The sequence below is a fragment of the Ranitomeya imitator genome, chromosome 2 (genome assembly GCF_032444005.1).
Source record: "Ranitomeya imitator isolate aRanImi1 chromosome 2, aRanImi1.pri, whole genome shotgun sequence".
NCBI classification, from domain to species: domain Eukaryota; kingdom Metazoa; phylum Chordata; class Amphibia; order Anura; family Dendrobatidae; genus Ranitomeya; species Ranitomeya imitator.
In genome coordinates this window covers 60,912,246-60,928,349 of record NC_091283.1, presented here as the reverse complement: position 1 = coordinate 60,928,349, position 16,104 = coordinate 60,912,246, and the positions used below count along the sequence as shown (strand labels likewise).

At 43.6% G+C, this 16,104-nt stretch overlaps 1 protein-coding gene across 1 annotated transcript in view; it reads left to right on the top strand.

Annotated features, from left to right (window-relative positions):
- Positions 1-3,410: 3,410 nt before the first annotated feature.
- LOC138661884 (NTPase KAP family P-loop domain-containing protein 1-like) overlaps positions 3,411-16,104 on the top strand; it is a 31,424-nt gene continuing 18,730 nt past the window's right edge. Inside the window, exon 1 of the mRNA XM_069746835.1 lies at positions 3,411-3,483. The gene's annotated coding sequence lies outside the window, so the exon portion shown is untranslated. The remainder of the gene's footprint in view (positions 3,484-16,104) is intronic.

Genomic DNA, 16,104 nt, shown 5'->3' with positions numbered 1-16,104 from the left:
AAGGGCAGGGTCAATGCAGCTAGCTATCAGGAGATTTTGGAGCACTTCATGCTTCCATCGGCTGAAATGCTTTATGGAGATGAAGATTTCATTTTTCAGCACGACCTGGCACCTGCTCACAGTGCCAAAACCACTGGTAAATGGTTTACTGACCATGGTATTACTGTGCTCAATTGGCCTGCCAACTCTCCTGACCTGAACCCCATAGAGAATCTGTGGGATATTGTGAAGAGAAAGTTGAGAGACGCAAGACCCAACACTCTGGATGAGCTTAAGGCCGCTATTGAAGCATCCTGGGCCTCCATAACATCTCAGCAGTGTCACAGGCTGATTGCCTCCATGCCACGCCGCATTGAAGCAGTCATTTCTGCCAAAGGATTCCCGACCACGTATTGAGTGCATAACTGAACATTATTATTTGATGGTTTTTTTGTTTGTTATTAAAAAACACTTTTATTTGATTGGATGGGTGAAATATGCTAATTTATTGAGACAGGTTTTTTGGGTTATCAGGAGTTGTATGCCAAAATCATCAGTATTAAAACAATAAAAGACCTGACAAATTCCAGTTGGTGGATAATGAATCTATAATATATGAAAGTTTAATTGTAATCATTACATTATGGTAAATAATGAAATTTAACACTATATGCTAATTTTTTGAGAAGGACCTGTAGATACCGGAACTTCCTTTGTGTTATGTCTGTATAAAATTTGACAGATAGAAGGGTAGGAGCAGAGAGGCGAATACCGACCGCCACTTCCTGTAATCTATCCCTGAGTCTTTCTTCTAGAGATTGGATTTAATTTACAATAAGCTCTGGACTTACAGAAGGGATGCACCTACCGGCGGGAGCTTAGAATTGATTTTTTGGAAGTATGACAACATTATTTTTAAATACTAATCACACATTTCTTAAAGGGAACCTGTCACCCTGTTTTTTCAGTATGAGATAAAAATACTGTTAAATAGGGCCTGAGCTGTGCGTTACTATAGTGTATTTTGTGTACCCCGATTCCACACCTATGCTGCCGAAATAACTTACCAAAGTCGCCGTTTTCGCCTGTCAATCAGGCTGGTCTGGTCAGATGGGCGTGGTGACATCGCTGTTTCTTCCCCCAGATCTTGCATATCTTTCCGTTGGTGGCGTAGTGGTTTGCGCATGCCCAACTTCTGAATCCACTGCGCAGGCGAAGAAAAAAACGCGCGATCGGCGCTATTTTCCTGGTGATCGGTGGGGGCGGCCATCTTCCTGAGGCCGCGCGTGCGCATATGGAGTCCTCTGCTGCCCGGGGCTTCAGGAAAATGGCTGCGGGATGCCGCGCGTGCGCAGGCGAAGAAAAAACGCGGCGGCCATTTTCCTGAAGCCGAGTTCGCATCTCGGCTTCAGGAAAATGGCTGCCGCGATCTCCATCTGCGCACGCGCGGCATCCCGCAGCCATTTTCCTGAAGTCCCGGGCAACAGAGGACTCCATATGCGCACGCGCGGCCTCAGGAAGATGGCCGCCCCCACCGATCACCAGGGAAATAGAGCCGATCACGCGTTTTTTCTTCGCCTGCGCAGTGGATTCAGAAGTTGGGCATGCGCAAACCACTACGCCACCAACGGAAATATATGCAAGATCTGGGGGAAGAAACAGCGATGTCGCCACGCCCATCTGACCAGACCAGCCTGATTGACAGGTGAAAACGGTGACTTTGGTAAGTTATTTCGGCTGCATAGGTGGGGAATCGGGGTACACAAAATACACTATAGTAACGCACAGTTCAGGCCCTATTTAACAGTATTTTTATCTGGTACTGAAAAAACAGGGTGACAGGTTCCCTTTAACGTTTTAACCACCTATTGCTGATAAATCGCCCCCCCCCCCTCCCCCCCGAAAAGGGCGCAGTTCAGGGGACATGAGCGCACAATAGCATGCATAGCCTTCTTAACCTAAGATTTCTATAGGATCCATACCCCGCTCTGCGTGCCCTCCTGAGCGGTGCACCTATCGGTGGCATGTCTGAGCGTTAGGTGGGGGTCTCAAAACCTGGACCCCCACAGATCTATGTCTCTGCATGCGTAAATATTTGCTAAATCCATTGCAGGAGGAGATAAATTTAGTGTTTAGATCCAGGTGGAACACAACTGATAATTTCTTAGAAACTTCCCTCGAGATCACATTTACCAGGAGCAGTTACACCCATCATTCACAGGACTACTATTTTGGGGCAGCGTGTATGGACTCCGCACACAGAGCAGCGCATGTCCCCAGCTGCCGTGTTTGCGCTGGTCGAGTTACAGTTCGGTCATGTTGATTTGGGCAGAGCTTTATCAAAGTCATTCATTTTCCGCGTAGGACATAATGGTTGGAGCAGCCTCAGTTCGTGACTGTTTGCATTTACTACGCAGCGATGGCTGCTTCCAACGTGACCGCGCCGCTCCCCCCATAGTTAAACCCACCCCAGATAACAGATCAAGGCTCACAAATCACTAATGATTTTTCAGTGAGCACTTAAGGTGTAGCTGTCATTGTAGATAACTTTTCAGAATAAGTCGGAGTGTGTGTGTTCATGGCCATCTATGACTTGAATCCTGCATTTTTCACCAGTTTTCCCCTCTGCAGCCTCTCTCATTTTCAATTCTCTGAGCTGGAGACGATCTGCTATGATATTTCCCATGCACAGTACCCACAAAGATGGATTTCGCAGGTCTCCCTAGGCAGAAGCAGTAGCAGCAGAGAAAACATGGTACTGAGCTGTGTGGCTGTGAATCCAGCACTGAATACATTTGCTGAAATCTGCAGCGTAATTTACTGGCATCATCCTGATCTTTCACTGTGCTGAGTGCCCCTCACTCTTTTTCCCCCTTTTTTCCCCCTTTTCCTCTTGATTTGATCTTTGATCCTTGTTTAATTTTGGGGAATGGGACACTTTTGAGATTTTTAATTAATGTTAACAATTGTATCACTGCCATTATAATTTTAACTTTAAAAAAAAAAAAAAAAGTTAACCCTATAAAAATGCTCAACTTAACATCAGGATTACACAGCCATCTTGACATGGATTTTAAAAGTAAGTATGCCAGTCTCATCAGGTCTAATAGATCTATTTAATAACGTATGCTGTTTGCATTGTGAAATCTGATAGCAGATCCACTTTAAAAAAAAAAAATGTAAAGCATGCTGCAGGTTTTTAAAAGTTAAAAATGTGACAAATTCTTTGCTCCGGATGTCATTTCTTCATTCTATTGATTGCATTTTGTTGCCGGTGGAATAAAAAGCAGCTTTACGTTTCCACATGGGAATGTATATTGTAGTATTAGTCAGTTGCCCCTTTTATCATGTAATTTGTAAGTGTAAAGTCCAGGCCAGGCCCATGTTGACTTACTCCAGTGTAAGCCATATCTATTATTCCATAATACCATTCCAAACAGGCGTGGAATCAGCTTTTCATACTCAGAAACACCGGGAGACGCGTATATGAAGGCAGTGAGTCTGGTAAGTGCAGCGCTCTCTTCCTGAGAGATTGTCCTATATGTATACAGGTAGTCTGGAAAAAACAAAATCCAGCTCACCATACCGACATTCCCAAGAGCTCGGAAAGAGGAAAGAGAAGGAGATCCAGCTCAACGAAATAGTGAAAAATCTATAGTTTATTTCACTTAAAATATAGTGAAAGGACAAAACATCAGCATACAAAAAAATATTATAAAACCAAGGTCAACGCGTTTCCGGTGACTAAGCACCCTTAATCATGATACCTGGTACAAGACATGTCTATACTTTTATACTAGTATCCGGTTATCGCTCCGGTGCTGCAATTGGTGGAATTGTCTAATCAAGCAAAAATAGACACACATGATAATGGAAGCAAGACAAGCTTGATAGAAGCACAAAAACAAATGTTTAAGTTAAACAAAAAAGCAGAGAAAACAGAAATAGCATAAGATACAAAAACTATATACAAAATGAAAAATGAAATAACATTACCATAATCATTGAATAAATCCAAAAATATAATGGTAAAATAATATGTACAGTGTCATATGTTGTGAACCCACATAACAATATAAAGCTTGAGTTGCTAGATATTATTTGTAAACCCTCGGAATACTAATAAAATGCCCTAGTACCTTTATACATAGCGGGTTCACAAACAACTATGAAAACAGCCAAAATAGGTTGGAGCAAGTAGGTAAAAGCACAGCTGCAGACGCCGTGACAATGTAACAGCAGTCGGCAAACAGGGGGAAACAAAAGGGCAGATTGATAACTATTAGGCCGGCTTCACACTTGCGAGTTTTACGGACGTAAGAGCGCAGAAACTACGTCCGTAAAACTCGCAAAAAATACGGCACAATTATTCTCTATGCCTCTGCTCCTATCTGCCGTATTTTACTGATCAGTATTATACAGCTTTCTACGGCCGTACAAAATCGCAGCATGCTGCGTTTGTCACCGTACTGCGCAAGAAATACGCCAATGAAAGTCTATGGAAGCGTGAAAAATACGGATTACACACGGACAAGCAGTGTGACTTGCGAGAAATACGCAGCGCTGTTAGAGAGAAAAGCCGGCAATTCAGTGCGGTGTACAGAAATATCACACTGACAGCTTACAGTAGAATAGGTAGAATAAATGTGTACACATAGAATAGGTATATATATATATATATATATATGTCAGTGAGACACATATATGTATATATATTAATATTTTTTCCAGCGCTATACAGCTTGAAAGCCGGTAATTCAATTACCGGCTTTTTCTTTCTCCTTCCTAAAACCCGACATGATTTGAGACATGGTTTACATACAGTAAACCATGTCTTCTCTCCATTTTTTTTGCAGATTCCACACTACTAATGTCAGTAGAGTGTATCTGCAAAATTTGGCCGTTCTAGCTCTTAAAATAAAGGGTTAAATGGCGGAAAAAATTGGCGTGGGCTCCCGCGCAATTTTCTCCGCCAGAGTAGTAAAGCCAGTGACTGAGGGCAGATATTAATAGCCTGGAGAGGGTCCACGGTTATTGACCCCCCCCTGGCTAAAAATATCTGCCCCCAGCCACCCCAGAAAAGGCACATCTGGAAGATGCGCCTATTCTGGCACTTGGCCACTCTCTTCCCATTCCCGTGTAGCGGTGGGATATGGGGTAATGAAGGGTTAATGCCACCTTGCTATTGTAAGGTGACATTAAGCCTAATTAATAATGGAGAGGCGTCAATTTTGACACCTATCCATTATTAATCCAATTGTAGTAAAGGGTTAAATAAAAGACAAACACAATATTTAAAATTATTTTAATGAAATAAAAACAATGGTTGTTGGAGTATTTTATTCTACGCCCAATCCAGTCACTGAAGACCCTCGTTCTGTGAAAGAAAAAACATAACAAACCAACAATATACTTACCCTCCGCAGATCTGTAACGTCCAACGATGTAAATCCTTCTGAAGGGGTTAAAACAGTTTGCAGCAAGGAGCTTTGCTAATGCAATGCTACTCCTCGCTGCAAAACCCCGGGGAATGAGTCTAAATATAGATCAATGAGCTATATTTAGCTTCATTTGCGGTGAGGCGCCCTCTGCTGGCTGTTCATAGATCCCTGGCTTTCTAGGTAATTTCCCACGATCTATGAACATCCAGCAGAGGGCGCCTCACCGCAAATGAAGCTAAATATAGCTCATTGATCTATATTTAGACTCATTCCCCGGGGTTTTGCAGCGAGGAGCAGCCTGCATTAGCAAAGCTCCTTGCTGCAAACTGTTTTAACCCCTTCAGAAGGATTTACATCGTTGGACGTTACAGATCTGCGGAGGGTAAGTATATTGTTGGTTTATTATGTTTTTTCTTTCACAGAACGAGGGTCTTCAGTGACTGGATTGGGCGTAGAATAAAATACTCCAACAACCATTGTTTTTATTTCATTAAAATAATTTTAAATATTGTGTTTGTCTTTTATTTAACCCTTTACTACAATTGGATTAATAATGGATAGGTGTCAAAATTGACGCCTCTCCATTATTAATTAGGCTTAATGTCACCTTACAATAGCAAGGTGGCATTAACCCTTCATTACCCCATATCCCACCGCTACACGGGAATGGGAAGAGAGTGGCCAAGTGCCAGAATAGGCGCATCTTCCAGATGTGCCTTTTCTGGGGTGGCTGGGGGCAGATATTTTTAGCCAGGGGGGGGTCAATAACCATGGACCCTCTCCAGGCTATTAATATCTGCCCTCAGTCACTGGCTTTACTACTCTGGCGGAGAAAATTGCGCGGGAGCCCACGCCAATTTTTTCCGCCATTTAACCCTTTATTTTAAGAGCTAGAACGGCCAAATTTTGCAGATACACTCTACTGACATTAGTAGTGTGGAATCTGCAAAAAAAATGGAGAGAAGACATGGTTTACTGTATGTAAACCATGTCTCAAATCATGTCGGGTTTTAGGAAGGAGAAAGAAAAAGCCGGTAATTGAATTACCGGCTTTCAAGCTGTATAGCGCTGGAATAAATATTAATATATATACATATATGTGTCTACTGACATTATATATATATATATATATATATATATATATATACAGTATATATATATATATATATATATATATATATATATTTTTTTTTTTTTTTCTTTTTGGGACACATGGATCATTTCTATAGCGGTATGTCGGTTTTGCAAGCCTGCGAGAAAACCACGCAGTACGGATGCCATACGGAGGATGCCATGCGCAAAAAACGCTGACACACCCTGCCTACGGAGGAGCTACGGACCACTATTTTCGGGACATTTCAGCGTATTACGGCCGTAATATACGGACCGTATTTTCATACGCTGAGTGTGAAGCCGGCCTTAGCCTCACAAAAGAGTCGATAATTATGCGGGAAATATAAACTACAAATTTAGTAACTAGATGTCAAAAAAGCGACTTCATTGTTTGCAAACCCTCGGAATACTAATAAAATTCCCTGATACCTTTGAAAGTAGCAAGCTCACAGACAACCATGGATGGAAAAACAAAACAATCAATGGCAGAGATCTCCCAAACAGGGAGTTGAAACAGCTGAAATAGGTAGGAGCAAATAGGTAAAAACACAGCTGAAGACGCCGTAACAATGTAACAGCGGCCGGCAAACAAGTGCAAACATGTGAGGCGAATAGCTATCTATTTTCCCTTCCGTTCCCTCCTGTTTGCCGGCCGCTGTTACATTGTTACGGCGTCTTCAGCTGTGTTTTTACCTATTTGCTCCTACCTATTTCAGCTGTTTCAACTCCCTGTTTGGGAGATCTCTGCCATTGATTGTTTTGTTTTTCCATCCATGGTTGTCTGTGAGCTTGCTACTTTCAAAGGTATCAGGGAATTTTATTAGTATTCCGAGGGTTTGCAAACAATGAAGTCGCTTTTTTGACATCTAGCTACTAAATTTGTAGTTTATATTTCCCGCATAATTATCGACTCTTTTGTGAGGCTAATAGTTATCAATCTGCCCTTTTGTTTCCCCCTGTTTGCCGACTGCTGTTACATTGTCACGGCGTCTGCAGCTGTGCTTTTACCTACTTGCTCCAACCTATTTTGGCTGTTTTCATAGTTGTTTGTGAACCCGCTATGTATAAAGGTACTAGGGCATTTTATTAGTATTCCGAGGGTTTACAAATAATATCTAGCAACTCAAGCTTTATATTGTTATGTGGGTTCACAACATATGACACTGTACATATTATTTTACCATTATATTTTTGGATTTATTCAATGATTATGGTAATGTTATTTCATTTTTCATTTTGTATATAGTTTTTGTATCTTATGCTATTTCTGTTTTCTCTGCTTTTTTGTTTAACTTAAACATTTGTTTTTGTGCTTCTATCAAGCTTGTCTTGCTTCCATTATCATGTGTGTCTATTTTTGCTTGATTAGACAATTCCACCAATTGCAGCACCGGAGCGATAACCGGATACTAGTATAAAAGTATAGACATGTCTTGTACCAGGTATCATGATTAAGGGTGCTTAGTCACCGGAAACGCGTTGACCTTGGTTTTATAATATTTTTTTGTATGCTGATGTTTTGTCCTTTCACTATATTTTAAGTGAAATAAACTATGGATTTTTCACTATTTCGTTGAGCTGGATCTCCTTCTCTTTCCTATACAGGTAGTCTGCAGTGTGGGGGGCTCCTAGGGCACTGGCGGAGGGGTAGGACTCGGATATTAAAAATTATCCCTAAAAAGGTGAATTACGCAGGGATCATGCACTGAGTGCCAGGTATCAGCGACGCCGCCGCTGCTGGTGGGAGCCTACATGTACATTATTATCACCCGTTCCTTATACTCTACCAAGCATCATGTACACAAGAGCCATCGGTGGTGATCAGCTACGGATGAATTTATGACTTTTCAGTTGCATTACCGGAGAACATTTTCTGGACATGTGTGAATGCAGGACGGCATATAGAAATATCTGGCAGCAGCTTACTACCCTCTTCCATGCAGAATACATGCACATTCGGCCAAGTTGAGCGTGCATGTGTCGGCGCAAATTCCTTGAGAAATCTGCCTCAAAGAAGCCGCTCTTCTTTCACAACCTCGTCAGGAATAAAAAGAGCTCAATAACTCATCATAGGGATTTTTCTTTGATTTGAATTGGATGAGTATTCAAAGAATAATTATATCATTATTTTAGGAGGCGTTTGGAGGAAAAAATGCTGATCCTCCCCAAAAGCCTAGCCTTGGACCCGGATTCATTGTTGTCTTTGCGTCTTTTTTTTTTGCCGGAGTAAAAATACTTCACATAGTGCCTCTTTTTTAATTTACGCTTTATTATTTGTTTGAGCCTTTCTTCATTTAGCGTTATTTGGTTTCATCTGTATTTTTTTTTTTGACCTGCATTATGCATATGGTTTTCCTTATCCAAATATTTGAGCCTGATTCATCCTTTTCAAAAATTTTGAGCAACCGGGCGGAGTAGAAAACCTGTCTAATTTTACATTTTCACAGTTCAATACTAAAATGCAACTTCTTGTTTAAAAAGGCGCAAAAAAAGATAAAAGACCCCAAAAAAGAATTTTTTTATTTTGTGTAAAATTCCTTAACCCGAATTCTACGTGTTGAAAAGTTTCGTACACACACACAAAAAAAGCAGCAACGAATATAACACAGGAAAAAAAAAAACAACAAAAAAAAAACAGCAAATTATAATCAGGGCTAAAGTTTTCCTTTGTGATGGAGAAAAATGGAAATAGTTCCATGGATATAAACAAAGTTTTACTTAAGTAATTTTAATTTGACTGGTGACAATGACCGGACAATTGGACACTATAGGAATATCGAATTTTCAATTCATTAACCCCTTCCCGACCTGTGACACAGCGTATGCGTCATGAAAGTCGGTGCCAATCCGACCTGTGACGCATATGCTGTGTCACAGAAAGATCGCGTCCCTGCAGATCGGGTGAAAGGGTTAACTCCCATTTCACCCGATCTGCAGGGACAGGGGGAGTGGTAGTTTAGCCCAGGGGGGGTGGCTTCACCCCCTCGTGGCTACGATCGCTCTGATTGGCTGTTGAAAGTGAAACTGCCAATCAGAGCGATTTGTAATATTTCACCTAAAAAAATGGTGAAATATTACAATCCAGCCATGGCCGATGCTGCAATATCATCGGCCATGGCTGGAAATACTAATGTGCCCCCACCCCACCCCTCCGATCGCCCCCCCAGCCCCCCGATCTGTGGCCCGCTCCCCTCCGTCCTGTGCTCCGCTCCCCCGTCCTCCTGTCCGCTCCCCCCGTGCTCCAATCACACCCCCCGTGCTCCAATCAAACCCCCCCGCACTCCGATCCCCCCCGTGCTCCGATCCACCCCCCCTGCACACCGATCCACCCGCCCGCACACCGATCACTCTCCCCCATGCTCCGATCCCTCCCCCCCCGTGCTCCGACGCCCCCCCGTGCCCTGATCTCCCCCCCCTGTGCCCTGATCTCCCCCCCTTATACTTACCGATCCTGGCGGGGTCCGTCCGTCTTCTTCCCCGAGCGCCGCAATGTTCCAAAATGGCGGGCGCATGCGCAGTGCGCCCGCCGAATCTGCCGGCCGGCAGATTCGTTCCAATGTGAATTTTGATCACTGTGATATAATCTATCACAGTGGTCAAAATAAAAAAACAGTAAATGACCCCCCCCATTTGTCCCCCATAGATAGGGACAATAATAAAATAAAGAATTTTTTTTTTTTTCCACTAAGGTTGGAGTTAGAACTAGGGTTAGGGTTAGGGGTAGGGTTAGGGGTAGGGGTAGGGTTAGGGGTAGGGGTAGGGTTAGGGGTAGGGTTAGGGGTAGGGTTAGGGTTAGGGGTAGGGGTAGGGGTAGGGTTAGGGGTAGGGGTAGGGTTAGGGGTAGGGTTAGGGGTAGGGGTAGGGTTAGGGTTTCGATATGTGCACACGTATTCTGGTCCTCTGCGGATTTTTCCGCAGCGGATTTGATAAATCCGCAGTGCTAAACCGCTGCGGATTTATGGCAGATTTACCGCGGTTTTTCTGCGCATTTCACTGCGGTTTTACAACTGCGATTTTCTATTGGAGCAGTTGTAAAACCGCTGTGGAATCCGCAGAAAGAAGTGACATGCTGCGGAATGTAAACCGCTGCGTTTCCGTGCAGTTTTTCCGCAGCATGTGTACAGCGATTTTTGTTTCCCATAGGTTTACATTGAAATGTAAACTCATGGGAAACTGCTGCGGATCCGCAGCGTTTTCCGCAGCGTGTGCACATACCTTTAGAATTAGGCTATGTGCATACGGTGCGGATTTGGCTGCGGATCCGCAGCGGATTGGCCGCTGCGGATCCGCAGCAGTGTTCCATCAGGTTTACAGTACCATGTAAACCTATGGAAAACCAAATCCGCTGTGCCCATGGTGCGGAATATACCGCACGAAAACGCTGCGTTGTATTTTCCGCAGCATGTCAATTCTTTGTGCGGATTCCGCAGCGTTTTACACCTATTCCTCAATAGGAATCCGCAGGTGAAATCCGCAGTATATCCGCAGGTAAAACGCAGTGCCTTTTACCCGCGGATTTTTCAAAAATGGTGCGGAAAAATCTCACACGAATCCGCAACGTGGGTACATAGCCTTAGGGTTAGGGTTGGGTTGGAATTAGGGTTGTGGTTAGGGTTAGGGGTGTGTTGGGGTTAGGGTTGTGGTTAGGGTTACGGCTACAGTTGGGATAAGGGTTAGGGGTGTGTTGGCGTTAGAATTGAGGGGTTTCCACTGTTTAGGCACATCAGGGGGTCTCCAAACGCAACATGGCGCCACCATTGATTCCAGCCAATCTTTTATTCAAAAAGTCAAATGGTGCTCCTTCCCTTCCGAGCCCCGACGTGTGCCCAAACAGTGGTTTACCCCCACATATGGGGTATCAGTGTACTCAGGACAAACTGGGCAACAATTACTGGGGTCCAATTTCTCCTGTTACCCTTGAGAAAATAAAAAATTGCTTGCTAAAACATCATTTTTGAGGAAAGAAAAATGATTTTTTATTTTCACGGCTCTGCGTTGTAAACGTCTGTGAAGCACTTGGGGGTTCAAAGTGCTCACCACATATCTAGATAAGTTCCTTGGGGGGTCTAGTTTCCAAAATGGGGTCACTTGTGGGGGGTTTCTACTGTTTAGGCACACCAGGGGCTCTGCAAACGCAACGTGACGCCTGCAGACCATTCCATCAAAGTCTGCATTTCAAAACGTCACTACTTGACTTCCGAGCCCCGACATGTGCCCAAACAGTGGTTTACCCCCACATATGGGGTATCAGCGTACTCAGGACAAACTGGGCAACAATTACTGGGGTCCAATTTCTCCTGTTACCCTTGAGAAAATAAAAAATTGCTTGCTAAAACATCATTTTTGAGGAAAGAAAAATGATTTTTTATTTTCACGGCTCTGCGTTGTAAACGTCTGTGAAGCACTTGGGGGTTCAAAGTGCTCACCACATATCTAGATAAGTTCCTTGGGGGGGTCTAGTTTCCAAAATGGGGTCACTTGTGGGGGGTTTCTACTGTTTAGGCACACCAGGGGCTCTGCAAACGCAACGTGACGCCCGCAGACCATTCCATCAAAGTCTGCATTTCAAAAGTCACTACTTCCCTTCTGAGCCCCGACGTGTGCCCAAACAGTGGTTTACCCCCACATATGGGGTATCAGCGTACTCAGGAGAAACTGGACAACAACTTTTGGGGTCCAATTTCTCCTGTAACCCTTGGGAAAATAAAAAATTCTGGGCTAAAAAATTATTTTTGAGGAAAGAAAACGTATTTATTATTTTCACTGCTCTGTGTTATAAACTTCTGTGAAGCACTTGGGGGTTCAAAGTGCTCACCTCACATCTAGATAAGTTCCTTTCGGGGTCTAGTTTCCAAAATGGGGTCACTTGTGGGGGGTTTCTACTGTTTAGGCACACCAGGGGCTCTGCAAACGCAACGTGACGCCCGCAGACCATTCCATCAAAGTCTGCATTTCAAAAGTCACTACTTCCCTTCTGAGCCCCGACATGTGCCCAAACTGTGGTTTACCCCCACATATGGGGTATCAGCGTACTCAGGAGAAACTGTACAACAACTTTTGGGGTCAAATTTCTCCTGTTACCCTTGGGAAAATAATAAATTGCAGGCTAAAAAATCATTTTAGAGAAAATAAAATTTTTATTTTATTTTCATGGCTCTGCGTTATAAACTTCTGTGAAGCACTTGGAAGTTCAAAGTCCTCACCACACATCTAGATTAGTTCCTTTGGGGGTCTAGTTTCGAAAATGGGGTCATATGTGGGGGATCTCCAATGTTTAGGCACACAGGGGCTCTCCAAACGTGACATGGTGTCCGCTAATGATTGGAGCTAATTTTCCATTTAAAAAGCCAATTGGCGTGCCTTCCCTTCCGAGCCCTGCCGTGCGCCCAAACAGTGGTTTACCCCCACATATGGGGTATCAGCGTACTCAGGACAAACTGGACAACAACATTTGCGGTCCAATTTCTCCTATTACCCTTGGCAAAATAGGAAATTCCAGGCTAAAAATCATTTTTGAGGAAAGAAAAATTATTTTTTATTTTCATGGCTCTGCATTATAAACTTCTGTGAAGCACCTGGGGGTTTAAAGTGCTCAATATGCATCTAGATAAGTTCCTTGGGGGGTCTAGTTTCCAAAATGGGGTCACTTGTGGGGGAGCTCCAATGCATAGGCACACAGGGGCTCTCCAAACGCGACATGGTGTCCGCTAATGATTGGAGCTAATTTTCCATTCAAAAAGTCAAATGGCGCGCCTTCCCTTCCGAGCCCTGCCGTGTGCCCAAACAGTGGTTTACCCCCACATATGAGGTATCGGCGTACTCGGGAGAAATTGCCCAACAAATTTTAGGATTCATTTTATCCTATTGCCCATGTGAAAATGAAAAACTGAGGCGAAAATAATTTTTTTGTGAAAAAAAAAAGTACTTTTTCATTTTTACAGATCAATTTGTGAAGCACCTGAGGGTTTAAAGTGCTCAATATGCATCTAGATAAGTTCCTTGGGGGGTCTAGTTTCCAAAATGGGGTCATTTGTGGGGGAGCTCCAATGTTTAGGCACACGGGGGCTCTCCAAACACGACATGGTGTCCGCTAACGATGGAGATAATTTTTCATTCAAAAAGTCAAATGGCGCTCCTTCCCTTCCGAACCTTACCATGTGCCCAAACAGTGGTTTACCCCCACATGTGAGGTATCGGTGTACTCATGAGAAATTGCCCAACAAATTTTAGGATCCATTTTATCCTGTTGCCCATGTGAAAATGAAAAAAATTGAGGCTAAAAGAATTTTTTTGTGAAAAAAAAGTACTTTTTCATTTTTACGGATCAATTTGAGAAGCCCCCGGGGGTTCAAAGTTCTCACTATGCATCTAGATAAGTTCCTTGGGGCGTCTAGTTTCCAAAATGGGGTCACGTGTGGGGGAGCTCCAATTTTTAGGCACACGGGGGCTCTCCAAACGTGACATGGTGTCCGCTAAAGAGTGGAGCCAATTTTTCATTCAAAAAGTCAAATGGCGCTCCTTCCCTTCCAAGCCCTGCCGTGCGCCCAAACAGTGGTTTACCCCCACATATGAGGTATCAGCGTACTCAGGACAAATTGGACAACAACTTTCGTGGTTCAGTTTCTCCTTGTACCATTGGGAAAATAAAAAAAATGTTGCTAAAAGATAATTTTTGTGACTAAAAAGTTAAATGTTCATTTTTTCCTTCCATGTTGCTTCTGCTGCTGTGAAGCACCTGAAGGGTTAAAAAACTTCTTGAATGTGGTTTTGAGCACCTTGAGGGGTGCATTTTTTAGAATGGTGTCACTTTTGGGTATTTTCAGCCATATAGACCCCTCAAACTGACTTCAAATGTGAGGTGGTCCCTAAAAAAAATGGTTTTGTAAATTTCGTTGTAAAAATGAGAAATCGCTGGTCAAATTTTAACTCTTATAACTTCCTAGCAAAAAAAAATTTTGTTTCCAAAATTGTGCTGGTGTAAAGTAGACATGTGGGAAATGTTATTTATTAACTATTTTGTGTCACATAACTCTCTGGTTTAACAGAATAAAAATTCAAAATGTGAAAATTGCGAAATTTTCAAAATTTTCGCCAAATTTCCATTTTTATCACAAATAAACGCAGAATTTATTGACCTAAATTTACCACTAACATGAAGCCCAATATGTCACGAAAAAACAATCTCAGAACCTCTAGGATCCGTTGAAGCGTTCCTGAGTTATTACCTCATAAAGGGACACTGGTCAGAATTGCAAAAAACGGCCAGGTCATTAAGGTCAAAATAGGCTGGGTCATGAAGGGGTTAATTTCCATGAGGAATATCACTGGCATGGCCCAATGCAAAGGTTTTTTTTCCCTAAACGACACTCTAGAATTGTATACAAAAATTGACGAAAACAGACAGAATGGAGAAGCAGCGCCCATGCTCAATCGCCGCTCCATTCATTCCCTAAGTGCTGTAATTGGCTTTTTCCGTCAGTCCCATTGAGAATTAATGGAGCGAGGTCAGGTTAGCTCCGTCAGGGATAAAACGTCCCTGGTCTGATGATCGGGGCAGGTCCCAGCACTCGGACACCAATACCCACCGATCAGTAAGTTATCACCTATCTTGCGGTCCAGGGGTGCGGACAGTAATCTGTGGATGTCCGGCGCCAGCTCGGAGAACCTCCACTTACTTGTCAGCATACCCGGATTTTCTTCTGATTTGTCGACCAGGAGTAACGTCACATGTTTGTCACACTGCAACGATGGAACCGCGCAAAACCACTGACCAAAACAAGAGCTGGGGATGCCAACAGGTAAGAGGCGGTTCTCTTGTCTCCTGGCCGATAGCCACAGATCACCAACCCGGTTCCTTAAATCAATTTGCGCTAACTCTGGTGATAACTTGTTTTAATCGGACAACCCATTTAAGTTGCCTGTATGAATTAGATATGTGTTGTCCAGGCGGCCCGCATGCACCTGTAGGGTTGTAGGAGTGGGTGTTGGGCAGATTTCCTGAATGCTGATTGAAGATATAGTAAGTTTCCTGGAGAGTCCTTGGCACGCCAGTCCGGCACTGATAGTAATGTCATGTAAAAGGCATCTATATATATAATTGCCTTGTAATGTTTTCATTTCCTGTTCTGTCCAGATGTCACCGTATCCCAGAATTCCAAGCGGAGGAAGTTTACCGACCGCCATATTGGGACACCCAGGTGATGGGTGTCTCAATATGGAAACTGCTGCTGGTACCAACCTATTGCGCGGTACCAGCAGCGGAACACCATCGCACCACACACACACTCTATACGCCGTATGCACCACTCACACACACTCACATTCACACTCACATTCTCACACTCAAACTCACACACGCAGCCTCTTGCGTGGTACAACCAGTGGAACTCTGTCGCAAACACGTTGTTACGCTATCTGAGACGAAAGCGAGAGTGGACCCTCTGGACCGTGGCAAGGTACTACCTCCGGGCGAGCGGACCAGATGTTAACCAACCCCTATACAGGGATTGGCTGGGGCAGACCCGAAGAAGACCCTACCACGGTAGCAGATACCAGAAGGGACGGCTCAGGG